Raw genomic sequence first — 11,168 nt, forward strand, 5'->3', positions numbered from 1 at the left:
TATATATATATGCATATGTGGGTACAGGATGTCACCAACAACATGAGGTACGGAAACAAACGAGTTAAATACGCAAATAACAAGAGAATAAGATGGAGAACAGGACAAGTAACACGGAAAACAATCCTTCATCAGTTGGCGGCTGTCTATCTACTCCTAATTTCGAGCAGTGTCTGTGTGTGTACGCGTGCGTGCGTATACACAGAAGAAAGCCTAAAAATAATGCTAAATTCTGTTTTATGTTAATGTTTAGTCCATAGCCTGTTGTAACTCTGCTGACCTATGATCAAAAACATTCCAGCCATGATCTTCGTATCTTTCGTAACAGATACTGTGTTTCTAAGACTACATCCTGTAACGTGTCAGTTTCTTTTTAAAGTTGATAGCTTGTGATTTGAAGATGTGACGTCTACTAGATCGATCGATTACAGAGAGGTCCCGTCGTTAGCACGTGACCTCTCCCTTGTAAGTTAGCAGAAAGTCGTGCTTTGACACAGATTGAATATTCGGTTGGTGAATGTCACTTCACTTCAATTGCAGCAGAAAACCGAAGTTTTCGGCCATTAAAAGCATATTTTTTTACGTTTATTAAAGGGTGGTTTGTGTCAAGTTGATACGTTATCAGCTCTAGCGTTACATAACCAAATATGTTACATTAGCTTTTTGATTCTGTATATACATTAAAGAATTAAAGTTATTAGCGCAGTAGCCCTACATTCCTGATAATAACAGGCTTTCATTTAAGATTAAGTTGCTCTAAAAAGCAAGATTTTATTTCATTCAACAATATAAAGAAGACAGTCCAAAGTTTTAGATGTTCTTAACCAACTATATCATTACTTATCCGAGATGCCTCATTGAAGAACCTGTGAGTACTACATTTTTATGCTATTATTGGAGAGGTGAATACACGCATTCCAATTTCGCATTGCCTTTTCCATATGCTCGGGAAGTTTTCGTCTTCGAGTTAGATAAATACTTCGTAAATTCAACCAACTATTCAGATCACAATAAAGTTTAGAAAACAACTTTAAAAAACAATAATAAGTGTCAAATCTGAGTGGACTTCCTACATTATTATTGATTTAAGACAGATAATAAAATTAGGAGCTGAGTAGATCTTTTTCTTAATTTTGCCAGGTTTTTCAATTACTGAATTGAAAAATTAATTGTGGGATTTACGATTGGCAAGAGATCGGGGAAAATAGTAAAACTTCTGTTGATTGGGATTCTCCCGAACCTCTAATTTGATAATTTTCTAAACTGCATAATTTCTAAGAGTTGTTTTCTGTTTTCTGTCCTTTCAGTCAAATGCATGAAGTTATTTTTCTCTCTCTTGAAAAAGTCCATTGCTTTTGCCTGTAAATGTAAACATTTCTGATATAAGCCTAATTTAATTTCCTTCATTTCTGCCTGAAAGTTTAAAATTTTTAATTTGATTAAAACCTTCAAGAAATGCTAATTTTAATCGGTTTCAAAGCCTGTCGATCGATATTGTTAATACTTTTATTTGTAAGGTATTTCCAAACAAAACAGTTGCTAATATGTTCAGTTGCACTTAATTAAAACTAAGCAAATATTCACAGCATTAATCTTTCAGGAAGAATTTCATGAAAGATGAACAGTGAAAAGAAATGCTATATTATATAGCTTTTATATAAACCTGGTAGTAAGAAAGACAGAAAGAAGGTAACTTTTTTTGGTAATTAATCGAGTTAGTAGAATTACTTTCGTTTATGTTTAAATTACTCTATTCTGATATATTTTATTCACTTAATTGACAAAATAGTATTAATTCTTTAGCGCTATCTCTAAAAATTGAAAAAAATATATATTTGCATTTTCTACACAACTGTATGCACCTATTCATGTATCTATATATTTTGTATCTAATGAAAGCTCTGGAAAATGAGTCGCTAGTGTATAATCTTGTAAGAGTTTCTTCAAATGTTTCAACAACTGCACCACTGCCAGTGCTGTGTTCCTGAGGTGTTTTGTAGTATTTTCTTTTGTAGATGTAGAATTTATGTTATGAGTGAGGTGTGTACCGTTGGAAAGTTTGAGTTTTTTTTTATGTAGGATATGAACGGTGGCGCAAAATTTTTATGGACAGTGTGCGTGACGTCGTTTACTCTAATATTTACGTACATGTTTTTCATGTCTTTTTTTTATCGTAACTAGCTGTCCAAATGATTTTGCTAACATTTTCACTTCCCTGTTCACATCGAACTTATTTCAGTTTCAACGTCTGTGTAATTGGACAGTTTCTTCAAGTTTTTCGGTACAATGTTTTTGTCAAAAGAGTGTGTGATGTCTGATAGAGTACAGAGACTTTCCTTTCACTCCTTGGAAGGTAGATTTTGTCAGTTTAAAAAAAAACATGGCTCATAATTGCAGCCGACTCCCTGTACCAAACCTGCTTTCAGCTTAATGGATTGACATATAGGTGGGCATGAATGGCATATGACAGAGTATCCGCAAATATGGTAAATCCTTTCCTTGCACTGGCTGCACCTGAACTTCCTTTCTGATAAAGTTTTTTATTGTTGTTTATATCATTTTTATTTTAAACCAACTGATCGCATTTTCAGTCATAATGTTTAAATATAAAAATAAAGAAGAAAGAAAAAAGAAAAACGGGAGTTAAGTGGGAGAACATGGAGGGGAAATGGGGAATGGGTCACACACACCAGAACAAATGGTATGCTCAGTGGAACCCCGCAGTAATGACTGCGATGGTATTGCCGTGGAGGATAGCCAGTGTGTGACAACACAATAAATGAAAATTTCTCTCGTCAATCTAATAGATTACAGCACTGGTATATACGTGTGTCTATATATTCGACGAATACAAAAAACGGTAATGAAAAATGAGCTTGAAATATAAAGAAAAATTGCATTTGAATATCAATTAACCAGCTTTATTCGTAACTCAGTATAAACCAAGAATGATTTTGCATAATTAAATGCCAGACAATATATAATTAGACCTGAATGGCATTCATTTTATAGACATTTAATGGTTGTTTATTAGTAGGATACGCATTTATATTAGCTCTAGAACTCGAAATGTATGGAGTAATGTCCTTAAAGTTCCAAAAAGTTATCAAAGCTCCAAAATTATAAATGAATGTTCGAAACATGCGTGCGTATATCAGTGTGTGTACGTGTATGCATACGTACGTACGTACGTACGTACACACATACATATATACATACATACACAAATACATACATACATACACACACATACATACATACATACATACATACATACATACATACATACATACATACATACATACATACAGGTGTTGAATAGATGAAAGCGTGTCCCACAATATATAGTTTTATTTGTCCAATCTTGGTATTCTTCCCAACCGAAATTGCTTTTGTAGTTCATTCGTCTGATGTAGATAAAAGAGAATTAATATCACGTATTACCTGGAGCCGTTCAGCCGGCAACACACGTGATCCATTATAGGCGTGTGGTATTGTGTTAACATTAGGTATCTGTATTTGAAATGCCCTTGAGAGATATCAGCAGCGTTTCTATCATTCTAGAATCTCATGTAAGATAGATGAGTAAGTGAAGAGACGGGGCTGACTTTTCACTCCTAACGCAGGAATGCAATTATTAAAGGCATTCTTCTTTGAAAACTATGTTCCTATGATGTTGTGGTGCCTCTAGTTTTCTTCACTTTCAACATCTTAATTAATCTGATGGTTTCACCATCATACAATGAAACATGCTTGAAAATATTTCAATTCCTCGTTTCCGTGTGGTCTAGACAAATAGCGTAAAATCTGACACTGCTTGTGTGGTTCTAAAACAAGCATTAACCACTGGTGTGAATCTATAGATATTGGCAGGTTTCTGGCACCTGCTCTGGGCTCCTAAGAGAGCATGGTAATATCACTGGAGCCTCAAAAACCAGTTGTCCATTAATTATGTATTACAGAGTGATGCAGCTCGTGACGATACATGCACCATATATATTTTGAGAGTATTCTCTCATACTAATCTTTAATAAGACAACGAAACTGCTGAAGCAATAATTTCAGAGCAGTGGCAGGACGAGATACAAACCACCGTTCGTTTCAGCTGGAAGTTCGACAATAAACTCGACATGCAGTAATGATTTAGAATAATTGTTTTTCAAATAATGAGTTTAATATTTGAATGTTTGTTAAACATTTTTAACCGAACGTTTGTGTGTGTGTGTGTGTGTGTGTGTGTGTGTGTGTGTGTGTGTGTGTGTGTGTGTGTGTGTGTGTGTGTGTGTGTGTGTGTGTGTGTGTTCGTGTGTCTGTTTTATTGAAATTTGGCAATTTACCTAGAGCTCTACCCCATTGCTGCGCTGTTCACAATATTCGTGAAACACCCAGATGGAAAATGAGAAGACAGCCAACTTTTGGTACAATATTTGAATCCACTCTACCAGTGCATTGAGTTCTATTATAGATAGTGTTTGAACAACTTAAAACATATTTCTAATATATTTTACAACTCTTTTCATAGATACAGAATCAGGGTGACACAAGGGTTGAAAATTCTGTACATTTTGAATGAAAGACCTGAGATAAGTATAGAGATTCGCTCTGTTATTGAGTACATACATAAACGTGAACACAAGTAATATTGTTGAAACTTTCCCATCAAAACTTCTACCTAGTGTGAACATAACAGGCCGGATATCATTGTCTGGGACAGACAAGAAAAGGTATGTACCGTCATAGAGATCAGCTGCACTGCTGATGTGAACAGTTCTTCAGAAATCAAAGCGAAAGAGGATAACTACGACAAATGCTTCGAATTTTTTAGCTTCTTTACCCAATTAATACATCCACATTCATATCAATAATTGGAACACTTGGTTTTTATTAGTAAATGCCTAAGTGACAATCTGGAAAATCTAGGGTTTTCAGAAGAAATCAACCTATTAACCCACATATTACAAGTACGATATCTTAGTGGATCGGTCAAGAACTTTTAAAACTTTTATTTACATTCTAATGAGAGAGCTGTGTATCTTTGTTAGAACCTATTTACTTCCTTACAAGGAGACTTCGAGCAATTAAAACTAGAAGACAACATACATATACAAAGTTCGGACAAAATAATGGAAGCACCACTTACTATTTAACTATTTTTTCTACTGTCAATATGGTAAATTCAATACTGATTTGGTTTTCTAATGCATTATGTATGGCTTGAACTTCATCATACAGCCTTCTATTTTAACTGTTTTTCAGATATTTATATCTAAATAAGTTAAAATGCCTGACTTAACTGATTTCCAAAGAGAGTAGATTGTTAGAGCGTAGATGGCTGGAACTTCAGTTGCAACAACTGTTTCGGAGAAAGCACTCACTAAAGACAGTTAGCATTATTAAAACCAATGTAAAACCAATTCTGGCAAGCATAAATCTAGAAGGAAGGCAAACCTCACCGAAAGGGGCCAGAGAATAATGAAATGTTTTGTATCTTAAACCATCGAAATATTGAAATAAAAGAGACAGCACAGCTAAACCACCACCTCGCTAACTCTGAATCAACCAAATCCGTTCGTAGTGAGCGCTATAAGGTTAGCTACTAAGGGATGGCTACAATTGCTAAACTTCTTTCATCCCACATCAACATTGGTAAATGTAAAAAGTGGTATCTAGACTATCACATGTAGTCGGTAGCTCAATGAAACAATGTAACTTTCTCTGACAAACCGGAGAGTATTTATGTCTGAGGGCAGCCCAAAGAAGCTTTCAACACTGATTTTTGTTTCGTACCTGAAAGCATGAAGATGCTTCCATAGCGTTTTGGGCAGCCATATCATGGAGTATTCTTGGAATTTTAGTTGTTGCTCAACATGGCAGAGTTAACATCAGGGTTGTACGAGATTTTTGATTGATTATGTCCATGATACAAAAATTGTTCCCTGGTGATAGCACAATTTTCTATGACGTTAATGTACTGATTTACTAAGCTAATGTTATTCAAAATTTGGAAGAGCACAAAAATGAAGTAGACCATTTGCATTGACCTCTACAATCACCGTATTTCAATATAATCGAACATTTATGGTGCATGTTCGAGTAGCCAGTAAAAACAGTTTTCTTCGCAATAGTTGCTGAAGGAGCCAAATCAAGATTTACTTGAAGAATGGCTCAAAATTCCCCCTAACAACCGTTCAGAACTTGAACGAGAGTTACGTTGCGTTTTAAAGCTGTAATTGATGCTGAAGTGAACCAATCCGCTTGAAATATTAAAACTTCCATTAAACAAAGTGTTCCATATAATATATGTATGTATATGGGTGTATATATGTGTATATACACGCATACACTTCGATATATATATAAAGAGAGAGAAAGATAGACAAACTGACAGACAGATAAGGGTATAATTATATATATGAATTATGTAAACAATCTTGAATAAAAGGAAAGAAAATATAACTACTTGTGCCTCTAACCTTTACAAATTCCCTTTTTACATTTGTAATCTATCTTGTTTACTTGAATTCTCAAGTATATAAATTTATAAATCATTGATATGAACCGACAAACCGAAAATAAACGGATAGATAGATAAATAGATAGATAGATAGATAGATAGATAGATAGATAGATAGATAGATAGATAGATAGATAGGATGTATGCACACAGAGTAGGGTATGTTGTAGATAATGTTATCATTTAGGGAATTTTCACACAATAATACAAATATTAAAATAGTTTACTATCTTCTAAATATATGGATGAGATCTTTACTCGAGAAATATTATTAGCATAATACACAAGTGCTGCTTATGTTTTCCCAGGTGACAACTATTGTTCGCTCACAAGTACCTGTGATTTTCGCCTGTCATAAACAGAGCAAATAAACAGAGTAAATAACAAGGCAAGACTTCTGAATTAAAGGAAACGATTGATTAAATTCTATCTACCCAATTTCATTTATAAGGTTTGGATTGACCCAGTCCATAGTAAAAGATACATGCTCAGGATTTCACCCAGTGAGACCAAACCGAGTTCCTCGTGATTACAAGGCGAACTTCTCTGTCATTCGGCCCTGCTGCGAATACCACCAATTTGGTGGGATGGGAGTAGTCAATTACATCAACCCCAGTGTTTCACTGGTACTTAATTTTTCGACACTGAAAGGATGAAAGGCAAAGTCGACTGCTGCGGAATTTGAACTCAGAACGTAAAGACACACGAAATGCCGCTAAGCATTTTCCCGGCGTACTAACGATTCTGCCAGCTCGTTATGTTTACACTTTGAATTCCAGGATGTTTGAGTGCATTCAATTCTACCCCAGTGATGTTGTTTATAAGAATTCTGCATTTGAGCTGCGTAACTCAGAGGAATGGTTAGTAAGGTCAGTAGCGAAATGTATCTCGTTTCTTTTTATTTAAAAAAAAACTTGCTTTCTAGCTTCCAAATGTCATATGTGATATCTATATATATATATGTTATATGTTATAAGACCACACTCGCTATGAAAGGGTCTGTCTCGCCTGATTTAAGAATAATTTCTGTACTAATACCACATTTCGTCAATGATGACAAATTTCTTTTGTCCAATAAAAAGTGTTTTGATGCTGTTAGCATTGTTTTTCAGAATTTGTAAAACTTTTTTGTTGTGTTTACAGTTAATTTTCGTATATGAAACGGCTTCTTTTTTATTCGATTTTGTGCGCTATAACACTGAAAAGGGAGATATCAATGGTACTTCCTGCTTTTATCGTTGTTGTTCGAGGTACAGTTCTTTATATTGTATAGTCATGTATTTATCTGGATTTTTTACAAATGTTGTTTTTTAGTGATGTTCGTCTGGGTATTGTGACATTCATTCATAGGTGTTTCAGGGTCTGCTTTGTGTAGATTTGCAGATATTGTTGTCTTTTAACAACATTTTCACATATAAGAACTGTTCTTTTGTGATCATTACACATCGTATGCCCGGTCCTCTAACCGTCACCGCACTGCCTTCTTTTTTTAGTATATCATATTTGGTATTAGTATTCCTTTGAACTGAATATTTAGTCATTTATGAAGAGGCCGGGATAATATTTGGGGATTATTTAGCGGTAATATTTTCAAGTTCAAGCGACTAACCGAAGTTACCTCATCTACTGTTGTGCTTTGAATAAAATAGATTTTATATAATTAATGGTAAGCCGTCGAAAGGGAAAAGTATGAAAATTAGGCCACGGCCTTAGTATAATTGAAGACTGTTCTATGTAACAGGTGACATGTGCTATTAACTAGGAAGGAAAACCTGGAACGTCTTCAGCCAAGAACGGTTAACAAGCCGAGGAATAGTCTGTCAAGGGATTTCTTTGTCTTATGAACTTCATTAGCTTACATCTGTTTCTGCAATAAGATGCAGTCAAGCAACTATGAGTTCATTACATCTTATAGCAGAAACAGGTATGCGGTAATGAATTTCCTAAGATAATCATTTATTCTCTTGTCATCTCAAATACAAATATATATATATATATATATATATATATATATATTCTCTTTCAGTTTCAGTCCAACAACTGCAGCCATACTGGAGCACCGCCGTTTACTTTGCCACACTTTCATTAAACCTCCTCTTATACGTGACATTTGGTGGATGAGGGACGTTGATGATGCTGCTCTCATCTATGTTTCTTTCCTTGAGGAAGATTTATCTGGAACTCTCGACAGAAGATCTAATTTTGTTTTGATAAAGCCTACATCCACGCCATGGAGGTCTCTCAGGTTTTGTGGGAGGATATTGAAGAGCTGTAGGCCTTTGAGGCCCAACCTGTTGCAATATTGGTCCTGTATCCTTATAGCAGTGTTGAGGGCTTTGGTACCATGTAGTAGAGCCCCGTCCTGCTGCTTGTGTAAGTGACAATACCAAAGTTTGGAACATTATTTCTAGGATTTTCCAGACCTATATTACTGCATATCTTTCACGCCTTCGCTCCAGAGAGTAGAGTCGTAACTCTCAGTTTTTTTCAGTAGCTGATATGGCGCATTGTGTCGATCTTCCTTGTGTAGCTTCGCTAGATCCCACGAGGTCCGTCGTCAGTTTTACGCTGTTTGGTGACCATAGTTGCGAGCGGTAATCCAGACGACTGAGAACGAAAGTCCTCCAGAGGACCATCATGATTTCCTTTTCTCTTGTTTTGAAAGTTCGAAGGATCCACCCGGCCAGACGTCTGCATTTTATTGACAACTTGGTAATTTGCACCTGGAAAGATGTCTCATTACTCATGTCGATGCCCAAGTCACGCACTGATTTTGATTCCGGGATTGGTATCCCTCCTAGGCCAGTGTATCCTATCTGTTTTTCACTGAGTTTCCTGTGTTGGTAGTGCATGGCTTGGAATTTTCCAGCATTAAACTGCATGTTATTTTCATCAGCTCACCTGTATATTGCGTCCGACTCACGTTGCAGATGCAAAACGTCTCCAGGGTTCTGTATCGTCTGAGAAACTTTGGTATCTTCTCATAGCTAGCAAGAGTAGCTACTTGAGCAGCTGAGGGCATATCGGAGAGGCCCACTATGAATAGCTGTGGCCCCAGAACAGTGTCCTGTAGAACACCACTCATTATTTGTGTTTTCTTCAAGGTGGCCCCATTGACCTCCACTACCTGACTTCTATCTTTTAAAACGTCATGTAGCCATTCTCAAAGTTTCCCAAATATACCAAGATTTCAGAGCTTGTGACAAATCATACCAATTTGCAAAGTCGAGGTATATCACGTCCACATTTGAGTTATTGAGCAGCTGCTTTAGCACCCAATGCAAGAGCTGCGTCAGGCAGCTCCTACCTGCTCGAAAACCATGCTGGGTGTCAGTCAGCAAGTCATTCGCTTCAAGGAGTGCAATTAAGATTTTAGCATCTGCTCTGCTTTCTTCTTTATGGATGGGGCATATCCTTCTCTCCTTTAGTTTGTCCGGGAGCTTACCATTTCTGATGAAGCTCTGAAAGGTAGCTGCAATGGTTTTGCAAGGACTCATTTGCATGACTTGAGGAGGATTGCTGGCAATTCATCAGGGTCAGAAGCTGAGTTTACATCTATATCATCTATAATTATTTATACATAGAGGGTGATTGAATATTAATTCAATTTAAAACCAAGTGGCCTAGCATATAAAAAATCTGAAAATTCAGAATAATTGTATTACACGTGTATAAGGAATGACCACTAAGTTGATGACCTCTTTCTAGCATATTGGATGTCCACTTAGTGGTCATCCCTTATACACGTGTAATATATATATATATGTGTGTGTGTGTGTATGTATATATATATATATATATATATATATATATATATATGTATATATATATATATATATATACATACATATATACACACACTCACACATACACATACACACACTCACACATATACATATTCAAATATATATATACATATATATTATCCGAAATGTATAGTATTAAATATCCATTACTATACATTTCAGATAATATACCCACTCTGACAGATATGGGAGTGCATCTTTTCCTCGACTTATGGTCTCTTAGACGACTCACGTATACAAATATATATATATATACTCACACATATGCACACGTCCATACGCACGCACAGACACAAATACACAAAACGCACATCACTCCACATAATGTACGCACTGGGTACACATATACGCACACACAAATCCACATTGTTTTCAGCTCACTCACACATACATACTCACACACTCATCCCCCATTCATACATACATAACATTCTCATACACGCACGCGCGCGAGAGAACAACTTCGTTCGGCCGGGTATTGTAATTATCTCCTTTTCATTCAGCCTTCTTCTGGCTATTTCATCATGTTGAACTGTTAATCTCTGAAGAAAATTTCTCTCACCGATTTTTTCTTTCATTCTCTCTCTCCTTTTTTACCCCTCTTAATCCTTTTTGTGGAAGAGCGTAGACTCCAAACGTAAAAGACTTTTCATTCTTACCGAGCGTTAAACTAATACACTTTCTTGTTGTTCCTACACCTGTCTTCGTCTTTTGATTTCTGTAAATTTAATAATAATAATAATAATAATAATAATAATAATAATAATAATAATAATAATAATAATAACAATAATAACAGCAACAACAACAACAACAACAATAATAATAATAATAATAATAATAATAAT

General features: G+C 35.5%; 1 long non-coding RNA gene across 1 annotated transcript in view; it reads right to left on the minus strand.

Annotated features, from left to right (window-relative positions):
* LOC128247122 (uncharacterized) overlaps positions 1–11,168 on the minus strand; it is a 40,476-nt gene that overhangs the window by 17,811 nt on the left and 11,497 nt on the right. Inside the window, exon 2 of the long non-coding RNA XR_008263547.1 lies at positions 10,980–11,038. This is a non-coding gene — a long non-coding RNA (uncharacterized LOC128247122). The remainder of the gene's footprint in view (positions 1–10,979; positions 11,039–11,168) is intronic.

Source organism: Octopus bimaculoides, chromosome 2 (genome assembly GCF_001194135.2).
Source record: "Octopus bimaculoides isolate UCB-OBI-ISO-001 chromosome 2, ASM119413v2, whole genome shotgun sequence".
Classification (NCBI taxonomy): domain Eukaryota; kingdom Metazoa; phylum Mollusca; class Cephalopoda; order Octopoda; family Octopodidae; genus Octopus; species Octopus bimaculoides.